We start from the raw sequence: 17,098 nt of genomic DNA on the forward strand, positions 1-17,098 counted from the left end.
CTGCACAACATTTCCCAGTGTGAGATGCAGTTTCCAGTGCTACAGAAAATAGTCAAAAACCCCACAAACCAGTCTTGCATCAAGGGATTTTGAACATTGCATTGTTATGCATAACTTTTTATGCCTTAATTTCATCTTTATTTTATTATTGTACCCAAACCTACAATTACCTTTGCTATAAGTTTGTAGGGTTTTACAAGTATATTCACAGGCACAGAGCAGAGATGAAAGATTGTCATTCATAAGGCCCAAACATGGGGAATAATCTCCAGTTTATCTCCCACATGCAGTAGACAACCTTCCTCTTCAACGGACGTCCTTGCTGGGAGACACAGAGTTGCCCACATTGACGGTGGTAGCTGTGCAGAGCAAAGTAAGGTCTGGTGAGCCTTTGAGCCATTAAAATCACAACCAGAACTCTTGGTGGTGCATTTAATTTCTTTCCTGTCCTTTTCCTCTCCCCAGTTTTCCACTGAATTCTTCTCCTCCTCCTCTTTTTTTTTCTGTCATCTGTTCCTCTGAACACCAATAGCTGTTTCTGGAAAATGTGTTTTTCAGTACCTATAGGGAGAGAACTTTTTTTCCCAGGGGGAATCTCTATTACATTGCACAGTCTCCTGTAAGAACTTGCCTCTGTGATTTTCAGTAACGGCTTCTTCTTTCTGTGCTTCTCTTGCTTCTTTTTGATTAGCTTTTCCAATATTCCTAAATCCTTCCTGCCAACCACCCGGTCATACTCCCCAGTACACCGTATTTTCTGCAGCGTTCCCAGGTCAAGGTTTAAATGGCAATGGATTAGCAGGAATAGGTTTAAATGCTACAATGTCAGTGAGAACCATAGACAGACACAGGGTGAATGAGCCCTAAGTGAAGCACTATCCTTCTTGAAAAGTGAAAAGAAAGAATAAACACAATTTTTATCTAGATGCTGACATCATGAGAACAGTGTAACTTACTAATTATAAAATTTCTCCAGAGTGCTCTACAAATCTCCAGACCTCACAAATGTCAGGTATAAGCCTTAAAGCTTGTTGGTCCTTGGTTTATCTGCTAGGTTTGATAACAACCACATTGTGTTCTTTGTAATGCGCCCCTCTACTTAAAAAATGTGGGCTGATAACCATCTGGTTGCATTGTACAGATCTATTAAATGAAAAATTCCTGTACTAAAGGCAAAAGCTACCTTAATGTATTATCCACTGTTCAGAAATTTTATCCCCAAGATAGCACCATGACAAAAGGATTACCATTGAGTCACATCAGATATTCTCTTTGGAGGCTGTATATCTCTAATCATACTAGAAGCCTATAATTGGAGATGACCTATGCAGTCAGGATTGTATGTATAGCACCTTAGAAGTGTGAGGAAAACACACAGATTGTAATTAAGATTTTCCATTGTACTCTGAGAGCTATTAACATGTCATGTGTAGGTGCATTTATTACGGGTTGCAAGCAGACCGAAGCTTCTTGACAAGATGTGGCCCCTGTCATAATCAGGATAAATATGCACTTGACATATGAGGTGGTGAAAAAAATATCACATACTTGAATCTTCCTATAATTTTAGTCTCAGTGAGGACAAAGGAGATAAAGAAGTGGCAGGCAGCATATTTACTTGGTTTTAATTCCTTTGTTTATAATAGTTTTATCTTTGTTATTTGGGTAAGTGAGGCAGGTCCAAAATTAATTGGTACCTGGAAAATGAATAAAAACAAAAGAAAGTCCCCTACCCTGAGTAAATTATGGACTAAGCTCTTAGAGTTCTTCAGAAATTATGTGTGGCTTCCAGGCTAATAGTCTTGGGGATACTTTTTCTTACTTCAATGCACAGCACATCATGAATTTTGCGTGCATGGCAAGAGGTTTCAAACGTGTTCATCTGCTCCTAGATACATTTGTGTTTTATCCATGTTCACTGACTGGTTCCATTCCAGATTTTTGCAACAATCTCTCCCTCTTACCATACTGTACAAATTCTTGCAGTTAAACGCCTATCTTCACATGTTTTGATTAATATGGGAGGTGGATCTTCTGTAACACTGGAGAGATTTGTATTATACCCACGTCCTTTTTCTGTTTTGCAGTGTAACAAACCAAACAAACGGAAAGTCAAACAAAAACTCCTTCAGCTCTCCCACAGATCTTTTCCAAATGTATCTCAGGGGAAGGGCTTGAGTTTTCCAGTCCCTCACCCCCTTCCTGTACTGTCTGCTTATAATCTAACTTTCTTCATTAACTGGAAAACAAGATTAGCTGCTTCTTCAGCTATTCACACTTTCAGCAGTAAATACAGTTTATCTTATTCCCTTGGTGGAAATATGCACAATGTGACAATAGGTACTGCTATTTGAGTATTATTCCCCCTCACTTTACTCTGAGCTTTGACAATGGAAGTCATATTGTCTTACCTCTTCAGTGCCTCTGCAGCTATTTCCAAGAGGCACAGGTACCTCTCTACTGAGTCAAGAGGCAGCATTGTGAAAAGCTATAACTCTTGAAAGTGTCCTGTACATATATCAGTGGAAAGAAACAAGACCTTTGATTCAGTATGGCATAAAGCTCTTCCTTCCAGTCCCCTTGTGGCCTAAAACAAGGACACTGTGATGACAAAATAATTTCAGCTCTTAATTAAAAAAAAAAATAAAATGTTTCAACCACCAAAAGTTAATAGAAATCATGAAAATGTGAACCTGAAAATGTATCAAAGGCAAAAAGGCAACTCCTCTCCTCCCCCCCAAAAAACTTCTGCCTTTTTGTGTGCAGGAACCTGCAGCCTGACTTTTTGTTTTTAATCAGAAATATCAATATGATTTTTCAAGCAGGAACATAATCTTAGTCCTCAGCCAGCACCTGAAACCTTTTTTCAACAACTGATGAGTTCTCTTTTGTAAACAGTTGTCAATGGGAACAACACTTGAGGTTCTCCTTTTTCCTTTTTATGTCTACAAAAAAAAAAAAAAGAATGGAGTGGAGATCAGAACACTATGGAACTTAAATGTCACTTTGCTTTGCCCCAGCAAGCTGTCTGTGTTGGAGCCTCTCCACCTTCTGCCCCCACTCCCACTGCTTGAATTTCTATGCTCCGAGTCAGTCTGGATGTGGACGTGGGTCTTCACTGAGCTCACTGCAGAACAGAGGCCCAAATGCCTGAGAGAGAAAAGGAAAAATCTTGGCAGATTGCTAACATATCAAGTGTTAATGAATACAGTTCTCTAATTAGAAATGTCTGCAAGAACTGAGTAATAGGATCCTTTGAAAATGTGACAGTTTTTAATTTCTTTTGTTAGTAGAGTTTATACTTTTCTGAATTAGAGCTTTTATCAAACTGGCATCAGACTTTAGGAATGACAATAATACTTGAAATACAAATAGAGTTCCTTTTGAAATCACTAGCTAAGCTAATATTTTATTGAAATTCTGAGTTTCTGGACTTTATTAGGTTAATAGATATAATTTAAGAACCTTTTTTTTTCCTCCTTGTTTTCTTTCGCTGTTTAAAAAAAATCCTAATGAATGTAAGATTGGTTGGCTGGAATTTGCTAGCTAATTTTCAGAAACATCTTGACTTTTTTTTTTTTTTATTTAATTTCAAATGTAATACCTCCCCAGATGGCAGACTTTGTAATTCATGGCACCAGTTCAAAAAGGTATATTAACTGCCTCTAAACTGCTCAGCATCAAGCATTTACTGGACTTAATCATGAATTAGCTTAATATTAATTAAAATAAGTCCCTTCCTCAGCATGAAGGTTCAGGAGATGCAGATGGTTTTACTTCTGTGTGCCCACCTCCATTTTATACCAACCCCCCAAAAACCAGAACAAAACTGAAGAGCCAGAGCGGCGTATAAACACTGTATGTCCCTTGAAGTCCTCTAAGGGAGCCTGAAAGGGATGGTTTCTTTCATTCTTGGCCAAACAGTGATAGACAAACAGGTAAAAAGGCAAGGAGAAAAATACCATTTACTCACTGTAGCAGCAGGAAATCAAGCAAAGAAAATAAACAGGGTTTGAATCCTGGGCCTTTAACCTGCTAGTCAGACAGTTTTCTACAGTTTCATTCTGTGCACATTTGTGTGCTGGTAAATGATGAAGGGGAGGTAGAGGAACTGAAGGCTTGTGGGATCCCTGGGACTCCCACAGCTACGAGCACAGCTGTACAAACACACGCAAGCTTTGTTAAGGTAGGGTGGGCAATAGGCTGAAATTGCTGAGCCGATCTGACCTATAAATCCCTTGCAAAAGCTCTGCCTGAGAGAAAGCCAGAAGTTATGTGTAAATGTTTTACCCAGCCAATTGTTTTTGGTCCTCTTCTGTATATACATAAAACCTCTAACATCCTCCTAGCTAGATAATTTTGTAAGTGGAGGCTTTGAGCGTCCTGCTGAATTGCTGATTACCTGGGGCGGGGGGGAGGAAAGGGGAGGGATCTGTGGGTGGATGGAGGAACTAATAACTCAGGAACTCATTCAAATGAATGTAGAGTTTTAAAGGATACGTGATATATCACATAAGCTGACGTAGGGCTAATGGCTACAGGAAGGGTATAAAAAAGAGAATGCGACATCCAGCAGCTTGTTTTGAGGGGAAGGATAATATGAATTGGTCAGATTAGTAACAGGAAGATTAGATTAATTATTCTGAATTGGACTGACGCAGTCTCTCTCTTCCCTTCCTCCCTCAGCCTCCCTCGGCCTCAGTAGATCTCCCGCTGCTCATTTGCAGATATGATCTCATGCGAGGACGCAGCATCGCAACCCTGCACTGTCCTGAGTGTGTGTGGACAAGCCACACCAGAGCTAGTCCCCAGTAACACTTACCATGCAAATCACAAAACCATCAGCACCCTTCCTGGAGAAAAGAAAAACAGGGGATCTTTCTCTGACTTTTTTTTTCCCCCTTTCCAAACATTTCTGAACTCTGTGTGACCTCCTTTACGACTGAATCTAAGCACCTCTAAATACATCACAAATTTAGACAGTAGAAAGCAGGGTAACCGCATCGCAAACTGAAGGAAGCTAAAGCAAGTAGCGAGAAGTGAAACAAACAAAGCTGAAGACGAAAATTAGGCAGCCTAAACCAGAGAAAGTTGAAACATCCAAATTGGAGTATTAAATGTAGTGTGAACTGTGCAACCTGCCCCCCATTTTCTTCCTCTTCGCCGTCCTTCCCACCACCTAAAAAGCAGTTAAACTACAGGGGGATAATATCACACTTGGGATTTATGAAACAAAATCAATGAGAGCAATGGGAGCAACGTCACTCCTGTAAATGATCAAAATCCACCAATTACAGGGAGGTGTTAATCCTCATCAGACCTGTTTGCTGCTGTGGCAGCATTTGAAGTAAAGCTGCTTTGGAAGTGTTAGGGGACCAGCTATTCTCACAGTGTTTGGAGGAGAGAAGGTATTTCCACCCAGCCTTCTCCAAAAGAAGTTTGAAGAGGAGGAGAGAGAGAAAAGGCTAGGAGTGGGGAGGGGGTCAAGCATCGTATTGGTTCATTTGTTGGGTGGGAATAAAAAAAATCCAGCAAATGTTGGGTGATGGGCTTCAAATTCCCTGCATGAGTTCTGCTACTAGGGCTTTTCTCCTGTGACTTTCAACATGTCTAGACCTCCTCAGTGATCTGATAACTCAGTAATTGGAATTGGCTGCCTTTTATGCTGTATATTTTTATGCTTTATGACAGAGGAAATCAGAGTTAAAATATTGTTAAATCTATACTTGCTTTAGCTGGCAACTGAAGTGCATTGCTAGATAAGTAGAGATCCACATCTTCTAAGCTGGTGTTGCCTGGAAGGATGACAACTGCAGGAAGCTTGCAGAATCAAGTCCTAGAAGACAAAAAATCAGTAGCAAGTCAACAATGCAGATGTTTGAGTTTTGTTTTGCCCTTTCTCTTTTCTGTCTGTAGAAATATAATTTGTGCTTTTAAATATGGCTAAAACGACTGGGCTTAACATGATATTTCTCCTAGGGGTGACACTAGTTGAGGTAATTATGCAGTGATTCATAAATACAGATAATGCGTTGAATGGGCATTTTGGTCATTGAGAGACTGTCTTTCTCTCTCTGGGTTTTAGAGCAACAGACTCAAAGTCTAAAGCTTCTCAAAAGCCAGTTTGCTTCCCTTGAGGTGGACCATTTTCTGCTATGGCACTGAGAAAAGACAGAGGCAAGAGGGAAGATGTGACACAAGGGGGCTGGCCCTGCCAGGGCTGCCAGCAGCACTTGGACCAGCTGCCTGAGCACTTCCTTAAGCAAATTAGGCAGCAAGGCTGTGGTCGTTTTTCCACCGCACCCTATTTCTGACTAAAGGCTAGAGGCTGTGCCTGGGGTTAGTCCTGCAGAGATGGGTGTCCCCTAGAACCATCCGCAGTTACACAGAAGGTGAAAGGCAGCATTGTCTCTGCAGAAGCTGCTGAAAGGTGTCTTCTGGGTTTCTGCAAAGCAGAGGGTCTCTTGGGTTTTGCAGGTGAAATGTACAAATTAACAACAGGCTGCTCAGAGAGGTTGTGGAGTTCCATGCTTGGAAATATTCAAAACACAACTGGACGCGTCCCCGAGCAAGCTGCTATAGCTGGCTTTGCTCTGCACAGGGGGTGGGACAAGGCCATCTCCAGAGGTGCCAGCCAGCCTCAGCCCCACTGTGAGCCTGTCACTCTGTGAACAGCAAACTGTGTTTGCCTGGGCTTGACATGCTGCAGCACGAGTGACTGAGCTTCAAAAGAAAAAAAGGGTACAAAAATATGGCCGCTCTTTCTCACTACCATGGCAAGGTTTCTTTACTGCGCTACTCTTCACTATCAGTCAACCATCCGCCATGCAGATGGCCCTGCCCGGCACTGCTGTTTGCCTGGGGCCAGCAGAAGCTCCCCATACAGTGGCCATGAGCTGTGGGGTCAGTCCAAAGAGGTAGGACTGAGGGAGCCTGAGTCCTCCCTCAGTCCTCCCAAGGCTACAGCATGGCCTTTTGTCTGTTTTTTTGTTTTCCTGTAAGATGGTCACGATATGGTCATAAAGTGCAGCAAAATGTAATGATCGCAATACTTAAATATTTATAGGGGTTTTTTTCACTATTTTTCTTTTCGGCCACACAGAAAGTGTCCTTTCCAGGAGAACAAACCATGGAAATTCATGTAGCATGGAGAGCAAATCATGAGGTGCCAACCACCCTCAGACCCCCGTCATACAAGGAATTCTGTTTTATTGAAATACCTTCCTGACTGTGGGCTCTGACCTGTGAGCATTTCAGCAGAGGGCATCCAGGCCATTACAGCTGAAACTCTCCAACAGAACTAGTAAATACTGTACTGCTAATTCCTTTCAAAATGTGCCAGGGCACAGGAGGCAAGAAATTAATGACATATTGCAAATTTCCAGCATAATCTTTTTATGCTATGTGTAATGTTTTACTAAAGTCTTAGCTTTGTGCTATACTAACAAAATGAAAACATGTGAGGAGGTGTAACCTCATGATAACATTAGAATATAGGGCTGGTATAAAATTGTCAGCTGAAATTTCAGTTTCTGGCCTATAATGATGCTTATACTACCATGACTTCCATTCATCTCTGAAAAGTGTTACCAAATGCTGCCTGACAAAGACATCTTACTCACTGATGGAAATCAGTACTTATTGCTAATCTGAAAAAACAAAGGCCAAATGAAAGTGGATTACGTTTTTTCCCCATTTACCTTCCTCTGTTTCACTAGAGGTTCAAAAAGTCTATTATAATACAAAATAATTTACAGCTGGTGGATCTGAACTTGCACTATGAAGGCCAATGAGTTTCCAGAAGACAAATCTGTTTTCTCAGTCAGAGAAAACAAGGGGTGAAATCTTGGTCCATCAAAAGCTAATGCAAAAGTCACATTGACTTCTCTGGAGCTAGGATTTCCTCCAATGTATAGCTGTAGTTCTGTTTTAAACTATGATCAATAGAGATGCAACGGTCTTATTTGTAGCCACTGTATCCTCACAACGTGGGAAATACATTAGTTACATATTTTATAGTCGGTACAGAATACTTAGCCTGCAATTTGCAGTGCATAGTTCATGCCTGGTGGAAACTTGCTCTAGGCTGAGGAATCAGAGCCTTTCTCCAGAAAAAATACACACATTGGTTCCAAATATGGACTCTGAGAGCTCAGGTGGAAAACTTTTGTTGTATAGCCATTAATAACCTTGTGCATTGATTAGGTCTTCTCATTTGGGAGCTTCCGTGTGGAGGAAAAAGCACTCATATGAATATTCATAGCAAACCTAGCTGAAATGGTTTGTAGATACTACCAAAGGAAAGGTTTGCTGTTTTATCTCAAATGAAAACATGAATATACGGGTTTTGGCAGGGTTTATCTAGTTGTCATGAAAAGACAGCTTTTTGGTTTTTCCTTTCTTTTTTTGGCCTGAAGCAATCTATAGCACTATAAATCCTACTGATAAGGAATTTAAAATAGAGACTTTTTTCTTTCTAAATCATTAAAGTATTTCTTACAAATTAATGATAAAAAGTCATCACTGTTTTGTAGCATGTCCCTGAGTGGGGATTTTCTCCTGTTTCTTAATGTTCTGCCTTCGCTACTCTGCTACAGTCAGATCTATCAGCTGGCGTGCTTCATTCTTCTTAAGCAATTGATTGAAGACAGGAAGTTACTTTGTTTATAGAAATGATGAGTTAGACCTCTAGAAGTGCTATAAAACAACAGATAGCGAGGCGATATCATGTTAAAAATATTTTAACATTTTTCAAGGGTCAAGTTTCAAATAAGAAGTGGTGTTTTCCTTGGGGAACTTTAGCTCCACCAAATCACTCAAATTATTTGAAGTTCTCCCTGAGATCCATGTGCTTGTCTACACTGTTAATCTCCTGTCTACTTTGATGTTTCACCATGACTAAGCTATATGAGGTCCCCAAGCATTTTTTAGATGAGCCTGAATGTTAATAAAAGATGAGAATGTAAAATGATGCTTTCAACTGGTAACTTGTTCAGAAAACGTGCTGACAGTATAAGTGAACACAATATACAGTATTAGTGTATTTACATAAGTCTTACCTAAGCCCGATATTTTCTGAATCAAGGCGTGAGTAGCCTGTGTAACTCTCCTGTACGTCCCCGCATTGTTTGCCCATACTCTTTTATAAATATTTTTCCAAGACATTAAAAAAGAAATTTAGAATGTTTCGGTTTAACTGTTAAAGCTTATAGACTGTGTAATGCATGTCAAAATGCATGACAAATTCTGACTCTGAGAAACGGAAGGGACATTAATATGCTTACTGAATGCTTCTGCTGAGATTAACCAGCAGCCACTTTGGGAGCATAGTGCTGCCAGGTGAAAGACAGAGAAAGCTCTATTGCAGATGTCTCTTTACCAGTTTATCACATCCATACCTCTATGGGAAAAAAGCAGAGAACGTTAGAGGCTTTATTCCCCCTCAGTGGGGCATGTGAAGGCAGATTGCAAAGAAGTCAAAGAAGCTCCATTGATTTAATATTGTGAACAGATGAGGGAGAGGTGAGATCTCCCGGTTTCATGTAAAGGGGCTGTGACTGACTGCCTTTTCATACACCTGACTGCTCAGAAAGATGGCACTTGTCCGGGCTTAGCATGCACCACTGCCACCAGCCCTGCAACCTGCTTGATACTTACTCATTTTGTCACCTGCAGCTCTGAAGAAAACATCTTCAACAAAGCTGGTTTTCTGGACTGTAAGAAATGATGACAGAGAGTATGGAGTCCTTCCTAAAGGTTTGGCTTCCAATAAAAATGCATTAAAAGATGGTGTATTGACTTAGCAGAATGCAAAAATGGCAATGAAAGTTACCACTCACCCACCAACAGCTCAAGACAGCCAAAATGTCTCGCTTGAGAACTCTAAATGTGCTAAGTTTATATTTTGGAATATAACAAATACTTCCTGAAGGATAACACAGATGTTATGAATTATCACTTATATCATTTTAGCACTGAATAATTCCAGTCATCAGTTGGGACCTCACTGCTCCACATGCATGCACTGACAAGGGAGATCCTCCGTTCCAGGCTCTAGCTAACTTGAAATCCATAGTTTAAAAGAAATGTTAGGAAGGAAAGGAATAGGACTACATTTATGAAAACATTTCATGATTAGCTCCCACTATGTCTCTGATGACAGAAGTTCTGGGCTGACTCTTGTGTCAAAGGGGTGGCATTAGTTTGAGTATCCTTGGTTATGACACCAGTGTTAGTCAAAGTAAAATGAGGATACTCCAGTTGGTTGCCATATTTCTGATTGACTGTTAGCGGTAAAATTAGTAAGCTCAGAATTATTTCTGAAAGCAACCTTTGACCAACTGGCTTACAGTATTTCCAATTGCTGTTCCAAGATATTTTTAATTGGCTTTTCCACTGTGTTTCAAAGTGTTAAACTATCTGTTACGATTTATTGGCAGCTTCTAAAAGTATTCCACGTCCATAGGCAAAGCTTACAACGTAAGATAATATTTCTTATGCATTTACTATGCTGTGTAAATGGTACAATCTTTATGTCAGCCAGACTATTTATGAAGTACTTTCCTTTAAATGGTTCAGGGATAATAGCTTATATTCCTATGTCATGAGTTAAGGACTTAAAACCTGACCGAAACAGCAACTAGACTCTTCAGTTCTTTAGACTGCAGACATGGTGATCCCATGATCTTCCCCATGAAGCAGAAGGTTTTGAATATCTGGATAAAAGATAAAATATTTGAAAAGTTGAACTAAGCATAGGGGAAGACATCAGGAAGATAATGTACAAATTTAACATCTGGACTCCTCATTTGGAATAATGCTTTCTGATGCAGCAGTGGATAGAGTAATCTTTCCTGGAACTGCTGGTAGCATGTGTGCCAAGAGGCAATTCCCCTGTGTTTAATTTTATAGTACAGTCATTCATTTTTAAAAAACACACGCTGATCAATTGCCTAAAATTAAGTGTGAAGACTCAAATCCAGAGCATCTAAGCAGGAGCACTCGTTTCACATCAAATAGGAGTCTAGCAAAACAGCTGTTAGGGCAGTGGGGTCCTCCTGGAGCTCAGCATCATGCTGGTCCAAGTCTTGCTCTGGGCTTCCCTGGCTGGAGCTGCAGTGGCTTGCTCTCACCATTAGAGTTCACCTGAGAGTAGGGGTGCCTCCAGCTGCATATAGGTGCATGAGTTCCTAGATTTAACGTTTCTTTGCCCAAATTGTTATCTGATTTTGAGTTGGAGGTTTGGGTTTTTTGGGAGGGAGTTTGGGGAAGGGTCCCTCTTGGTGGAATGAGATTTAGGTCATTTATGCAAACCTGTTTGAGCATAATCAAAAATCTGGCCAATCTTGCCCAAGTAAGTGTAGGTATCTCTGAGCCAAAACTCCACAAAGCAGACACAAGGAGCAGTGCAAGTCTTTGCTTCCAATACTTATTCCAGAAAAGATGGGATAATTGCATGTTCTTTATAAACTGCAGCAAGATTTTTTCAAATTCAGTTTTGATTTATTCAGCAACATTCAGAACAAGTTGCAGCACTCTTGCTGCAGTGCCCAGTTAACTCTTTCATCATTTGAAGCTCAACAATCCAGTTGCACTCATTCATTTTGCACGTGCTCCCTCTAGCATGCCTGTTTAAACATGTCCCAAATCCTCTCTGGTAAGGTACAAGATTAGGTGCACTACTTTTTTTTTTTTTTTTTTAAAAAGTCTCAGAACTGTATCTACGGCCCAAGGATAGGAAACAAAATGTTACGAGCAATTCCATTCATTGCCATTTATCTACATGTAGCCCAAAGTTTTTACAAATGAAAGTGTTAGTTTTCATGTGTTTTGCTTCTGCAAAGTACAAGTTGTTGAACAAGAAAAGCGCATGTTCTTGCATTTTCAGCAAAACATGTAGGAGACATTTAATCCAGGAAAAACTTTTATTTTACTTTTATTTTGTGTATTTCTGCACCTCTGTCTGCCTTGCATTGCCAGCACTCTTTAAGAAATAGAAATTTGTTACACAAAATCAAAAGGTTCAATAGCTGCACTGTGCTACAAGACAGCAAGAGAAATCTAAGTCATCATCAGTATGCCACACTTGTAAAATAGCAGGGCAAAAGTTCTCAGATGGTGGGACAAAACAGCCATGCACTGTATTAAAAAGGAACAAGAAGGCTTTTAACTGATTGATTTTTCTTTGGTGGTGTTAATCATGCCACCCACTCCTGGAGGTACTCACCCACACCGTGCCTACGTGCTGAGCTCTGCTGCTGCCCTGGAGCACTGTTTCATCCACTAGAGTGAGAATGGCAGAACTGGTACCAAAGATCCTGCTGACCTGGGAGTGGATATCCACTGGGGACCATAAGGAGTCAAAAGGGGGAAGAGAAACTCTTCCAGACAACTGTTTTCAGCCCAGGGACTTTTCTGAGGACGATTCAGTTTGTCTTTTTGGAATCCTCCCATGTATCCAAGTAATCTAAACCTTACAAAGACATCTGAGCTCCTTTTTGCTTGTGGATACAGCAGTAAAATACACTTCCAATGTCAATGTTAAGACAATGTCTCCCTTAGAAATTCTGCTGGGGTAAAATCAAGTGAAGACAACTGTAGAAAACACAGTTTAAAGGCACCTTTGAAGGTCATGTACTCCATTCTCCTATCTTACAGCAACTGTCTGGAATACAGTGCTCATGCTGACAGTAGTCTGTAGCCATAGATCTACCGAAATAGCAGATGAGCGTGGTTTCTGAATCATATTGGGTAAAATAATAAATCTAAGTCTGTACCAAAACTTGGGAATAGTTGTGACGTGAAAAAAAAAGAATGTTTGAAAAACCGCAGACAATCCTTCATTTTCCATATCTGAGACCAGTAACACTGGAACGTTATCTGAAATATGACACATGTAGATGCAGGCTATTGTTGAGATTCTTGTGAAAGAATCTCATCCCATAAAATCATAAATAAAAAGTAATTGTAACAGTGGTATCTGAACAGGGATTTGCTGTGGGAAGGAATAACTAAGCTGGCTACCGGCATTCCCCCATGACATTTGACTTTCTAGACCTGCACTTAGGTCAGTTATGTGGATATTTGTCTTCAGTGTTTCTAGTTATTCATCTTCCAAACTTTTTGAGATTTGCCCAATATGGTTTTTAATTTAAATTATAGTGGATCAACTTTCTCTCAATAAACTACTTTGTCTCCTTAATTACAGTGATTGATCAAGCTAATATTTGAGGTGACACTCTGTATCATGGCTCCGACAGCCACCTTTCATGCCCTGCGCACTGATCTGCTTACAATGCTGAAGACTCCAACCTAACCATGGCCTACCATTGGCCTACCAGCCTATCTCCATTACAGTAACATTTCTGAGGCACTGTGATACTCTGCATGGCAAGACCATATTGCCTCCACAAAGGTTTATAGGAGTGCTCCTTGAAAAGCAACCTCCTGTCTTACTTCCTGTGGTGGTGGGAAGGTGGACCAATCTAAAACAGGCTTTATTTTAAAAGGTTGAAATGGGCTGAAGAGAGGGCAAGAACCTTATCTTCTTGGCTGAGGTAATCTGTCCATCATGTGAGGGGGTTTTAATGAAGTGTGGTGGATTCACGTTTTCAGAAATAATGGCAATTTATAATTGCTTAGTGATGTTGTCACCTAGGAAAACTGATGCTCAAGATACTAAAAGGAAGGTACATAGCATATATTATTTATTTCAAGAAACAAAGAGCACTGTGATGTCGACTTTCACCCTGTGTCTCCCTGGATCTTGGTAATCCCCTTCCTATTTATTTGAGATAGTTAACCGAGATGAATCAAGTTAAGGATTTACAGGTGATTTTAATAATTATTTTCACAAAACTTTTGTTTTAAACTAAAACGGAGAGATGTTTTGTAACATTTTGCTGAAAATTAAACCAAGAAAAAATACAGTTTTCTCTCTGCAATAAAGAGTCTTGGAAGTTACAGAGGCCAATGAATGTAGTCCTACAAGATCAGAACATATTAAAGAGTTATAAAAATGTCAGTTTAACTTTTATCAGCCTTGGCTCAGTGTATTTCTGCTTTCTACCACTGACACTTTGATTACATACAGGATGCTCATATATATATATATATATATGTCATTTTATAAAACTTTTTTTTCTATTACATTAAATTCCAAGTAATTCATATTTGTTCAAAAAAACATCAGCATAGTGAGTGTTTTTAAATTATACGTGCTTCCAACCCACCTTCCATGCTTCATCATGGTGCTGATAAATGTTTTAAGACAAATATTACTAACAGTTTGATTTTGGTTACACAAACACTTCACTTGTTTAGATTTTACAACATTTTATAAAGTGTTTTCCTGCCTAAAATATTGAGCACTTTCATTCTTCCAGCTTGTGGCTGTCTCTGTTTGATTGTTTTTAAACAAATTACATTTCTGAATGAAGCTTCACTTGTTCTGCCATTGCACTATTCTTTCTGAAGTTTAAACTAAGCAAAGGGATCTCTGCTTTTCCATGCACATTTTACCTCTGACTCTTTCAGTCATGTTGAGATTTTCTGGAAGTCTTCCATAATTACAGGTTCAAAATATGCCAAGTGTAGTAACAAACTGTCTCTAGGCTGTTGAAACACCTCTTAAACTCTTTGAAACCGATACATTTGTGATTCTTCATCTCTGTTCATCCGGAGGGAAGAAACAATAAGAGGGAAATTCACATTTAGTGGAACGGGCTTCCCTTATGTCCTTGTGGATGCATCTGTCCACAGCATGACAGGCTCGTGAATGTGAGTGACCTGCGTCTACCTTTGGGTTCCTGCAAAGTTATGTTGGCTGCATTGTCAAAGGTTTAAAAACAGTCAGCAGTGCATATGTAAAATCACTACGGCACTTCACAAGGTAAAGCGAACCAGGATAAAATAGGGTTGAGGTGGATAAATAGGGTGGTAAAATGTCTGCTATCACAGAGAAAAGTAACAATACTATTTGTCTGAGGTAAGTGCATAGCGCATTTAACATCTTAGCATACCTATGCTGCCAAGAACAGCCTTGCTGACAGTGTGGACTGCAGCACCAGCTTGTAGAGCATCTCACTGTCCCTCACGTAAGGGGACCATGGCATGAGCAAGCAGAGCTTGATCGCACAGCCCTGTGCTTCATTAATTCAATTAGCGCCAAGACTGAACCTGGTTATACTGGAAATATGCTTAGTAATCCTGACAATAATAGTTATTTATGTGTGTTTCTGTAGTCCACACAAACCTTCTACTTCTTAAAGAAAGAAAGACCTCAATCATGTTATATGACCGTATTCATCAGCCTTTTTTTTTTCCCTCTTTTTTTTGAGATAGATCATTTCCTTCAGATCCAATTGCCAAAAAAAATCTGTAGGCATACAGCAGAACTGTTGCTGTTTTAAATCTCCTGTATTTTTTCAACTGCTAAACGTAAGACTTTATGCTTTAGATTTTCATACAGAAAATATACAAGAGCTTTGTGGAAAATGTGTCGGGCATGCAGTAAAGTACTCTATGCCAAAAGTATGGTATATTTCTTCAGAGAGTCTTCCTCAGGGATTTTATTTGCGTTGGTTCTGGGCTGTATTAACATTGCTTTGTTAAAATATTTCCTTTTCCACTGTCATTTGACCACTTGTAGAAATGCTTCTTACCGGCTAACATCGTTTTTTTATTATCAACTTCACTTGAAGGTCCCATTCCAGCTAACATAATAATAGGTTATAGTGTCAGGAGATTCATAAACCGTAAGACCACTAATTCTAACACACTGCAGGCAAGTTGTATGTATGGCAACATAAAACAGAGTGACATGCAGTATTACAAAAGGTGTCATAGAACTGGGGAATGTGTATATCATGCTATTCACTAATTGTCCAGATATGACAAAAATCATCCCGGGAGATGTATATGCAGTATGAAAAACCAGCTTAAAGCACCATCAGAAATAAAACCTGGCCCCAGTGCAATTGTTTAATTTAACATTCTGAAGATGTGATATCATTTTTACCTAACTGTAAAAGAGTGAGCTTTGAAGTAAGACTTCAGAAAATACTGAGTCATTTCCTGATTCAAATATAAATTGACTTCCAAAGTTGTCATTGCCTAAATCAGCTTTGGGTGCCACTAATCTGCAAGAGAAACTCCTTATTTTAATAGATTCGCAGTGGAAACAGATACAGCTATAGGGAGAAAGTATTTATTTTCCTTCGTAATGTTTTTCAAGGTCTTTGACATCAAAGCAAAAAAGTGTTAATGCATTTTTAGGTTGAGTTGCCTTGACACAGTGCAAATTTCTTTACACCAGCTTAATCATTTGGAGCAACATGTAGAAATTTTTACTTAACAATAATAATGATACTTTGCCATTTTATAATACCTTTTGTTTAACGAAGGCTAGGTACTTTATGCACATAATATGTACAAGCACACAATGTCTTACACACATTGAAGGACAATGCTTTCATTCTATGGCTTAAGATCTTCTCCTTTTCAAGGGAGGAAAAAACAGGCATGCAAGAGCAGCTCTGCAACACTTTTCTCCTGCAGAAGTGCGATGCTACCTGCCAAATAGCTATAAAATATCAACAGAAGACAACAATGAAAACTTTCCTGCACTATGACATTCACAAAGACCTTGTTTATGTTAAGAGAGGTCATTACAAGAATGTGTTAAGGCTGTGATTGTATGGGCAAATGTAATTGAATACTCTTATTGATAGAATATTTTGGGGGCTGCAGTAACAGTCTGAGCATCAATTCTGCCAAGCTTATGATGCTTTGGCTAAAGCAAGCATTTGTTCTATTTCATCAGCATTCCTTACTCAGTCTAATAAATGCAACAGTCCCTGTGGTTTTATTGCCAGCCTTTCTCTTTCCTTGTCCTTCTTTTATTTTTACTTTTGCTCTTCTGAAATACCCATTGAATTAAGTAGCCCAGGCCTAGGAAGTCCCCAAAAGCTGATGGCTGGAGGAGTATGCCAGAGAAGAAGCATGACAGAGCTGTCCTGCCCTTACACCCTTCCCCATGTTTCTGCCCTTGGCCACTCTCAGAAGCAGGATACTGGTTGGGATGGACCTTTGCTCTGCC

Source organism: Rissa tridactyla, chromosome 2 (assembly GCF_028500815.1).
Source record: "Rissa tridactyla isolate bRisTri1 chromosome 2, bRisTri1.patW.cur.20221130, whole genome shotgun sequence".
In the NCBI taxonomy this organism is placed as follows: Eukaryota; Metazoa; Chordata; class Aves; order Charadriiformes; family Laridae; genus Rissa; species Rissa tridactyla.